We start from the raw sequence: 2470 nt of genomic DNA, 5'->3' as shown, positions 1-2470 counted from the left end.
AGAGAGAGAGAGAGAGAGAAGCAACTAAATTTTTCTCTACTTTTGTTTGCAAGTTTAATCTATTTATTTCCAAATCCCATAATTCGTTTATGTAAATAGGCAGGTATCGAACTTCACTTAAGCCCAACTTACCATAAAATATAAAAAGTCTGTTCAAAATCAAATTAGTTATGTATTGTATAAAATAAATAAGTAAATAAATAATCGAATAACATTCATGTAAAAAAAAAATTGTGCTCTCAAATTTGAAGGATAAGAATTTTGTTCTAAATCAAATTCATAGCTTATTCTCAAATTTTCCATCCATATCAATTCATTAATCATAAGTTTGAATTCAAATCAAAATTCTAAATTGAATTCAAACAGAAAAAGAGTCGAAAATCGAGATTTATTAACTTATTCATTTCACTATAAATGAATAATAAATCTTGAGGGGGGCATTTGTAGACATAAATAATAATAAAATAAATAAATAAGATAATTAATGGATTGGGTCAATTTAAACAATTAGTCTAATTAAATTAAAATCTACTAAGGTCCATGAAATCCAAAGGCCCATCTCACTTTTTCCAAAAAATAAATAAATTTATAATTAATCAATTATTACTTTTAATTAAAGATAATTAAGTGGTTACCAAAATTGGCACAAATTTTTCCCTATAATTAGGACTGAAGGTCTATAACATTTTCAAAGGCGGACCTGAAAGTGTAGAAGACAATCACAAAGTGTTGAAAAAATTCCAAAGTCGAAGGAAGAGAAGAAATCCTCTCAAGTTTAGTCGACGAACATTGAGAAGACAACTTCGAATCAAGCAAGTCCAAGTCATAAGAAGATCAAAATCTTCTTCAAATCAATTAAATTCAAGTCCAAGTTCAGACTCCGAGATCTAAGTGCTGAACAAGCCAAGTTCTCAACAAATTCTCGAAGACCCTTTAAGCCACATGGCCCCTCGTCATTAAACATTCAGATCATTAATAAGAGAATTTTTGCAATTATAAGAAGATTTGTAACGTCCCAACCCCTTGTGGACCAGAACGCTACTTACTTTATTTAACTAACTGATGGTTTAGTCATAGGAGAATATGTTTTAGTGGAAGCTTAATTTTTATAATGATAATTTTAACAACAACCTTTCAAATACTTTAAATAAAACACTGAATGAAAAAAACGGAACGTAATTTATTTGAAGAAAACACAACTTGTTCTCGCGTTCAGCGTTATTCAAATACTTTAAAAAAATAACATTGAAAACGTTCACAAAAATAAATATAAATAACTTGCTCACTGTGTTTTCCATGGGCTCGTTGCACCACTCTCCATCTTTTCCATCATCCAGGTCCAAGGTAGAATCATATCAATCTGTAGAGAAAGGGTTAAACCTGTGAGTTAAAAAAACTCAATAGATATTATTGGTGCATTCGTGATCAAGCTATACATTTCAAAGCTGTAACTTTAGAAACCTATTCGTAATAGAATTTTCGGTAGAATCCCAAACACGTAGAGTCATGACTTAACACGACGCCTTGACCGGAAGTACATGTCGTACCCGAAGGTGCCATTAGACATGGAGGTGTATGCCGTATGAGAGGTATCATTAGACATACAAACATTAACATAAATCTTCATTTGATAAAAACTTATAACTTAACACACGAATTAACACTTTACACCTCTACCTACCTTGATTGATGCTTTGAACCTTGTTGAAAAATGCACTCCTTTGATATTTCCCAAAAAAAAACCACTCTGATGATAATTGATGCTTGGAAAACACTTCTTGATAGCACCAAAACTTCTAGAAAAAACTAATTTTCCTTCCTCTTCTTTCTTTTTTTTCTAGACTTGAAAACTCTCTTTTTTATGCTTAGAAACTTTTGCCTTGATGTGAAAAATGTGTATGCATTGGGACCTATTTATAAGTAAAAATCTCACAACTTAAGGGTAAGTGAAGGGCATAATACTCATTAATATAGGTGCCATTTATGTGGGAGTTATAGGTTTAAGAAGGTGCTAGAAAATCGTGTAGGAATTTGACTTTTCATATTCTACGTACTTCGGTTGATACTGTACAACATTTAGTATTTCTATCATAACTTTTTCTCCTGATATCCGATTGAGGTAATTCAAAGTGCGTTGAAAAGGTAACTCAAAGAATTACAACTTTTCTTTAGATATCATTTTTCAAATCGAATGTTTTCTATATCGTAAATGGGTCTCAAATGAGACTAAAAATCTGAAGTATACTTTAGCCATCCAATATTCATGTCTTAGTACCACTAAAGTGTTTAAAATTATTTGGGGTTCTACATTCTCCACACTTTAATTAAAATTTCGTCCTTGAAATTGCCTTCTGATTGGGTGAATAGTGTTGGATACTTGCTTTTGACTTCCTCTTCCCCTTCACAAGTTGCCTCTTCTATTTCATGATTATTCCATTGTATTTTGACCAATTAAATTTCTTTGAAAATA

This window comes from Olea europaea, unplaced genomic scaffold, assembly GCF_002742605.1.
Source record: "Olea europaea var. sylvestris unplaced genomic scaffold, O_europaea_v1 scaffold1082, whole genome shotgun sequence".
Taxonomy (NCBI): domain Eukaryota; kingdom Viridiplantae; phylum Streptophyta; class Magnoliopsida; order Lamiales; family Oleaceae; genus Olea; species Olea europaea.
Note: the sequence above shows the minus strand (reverse complement) of the source record.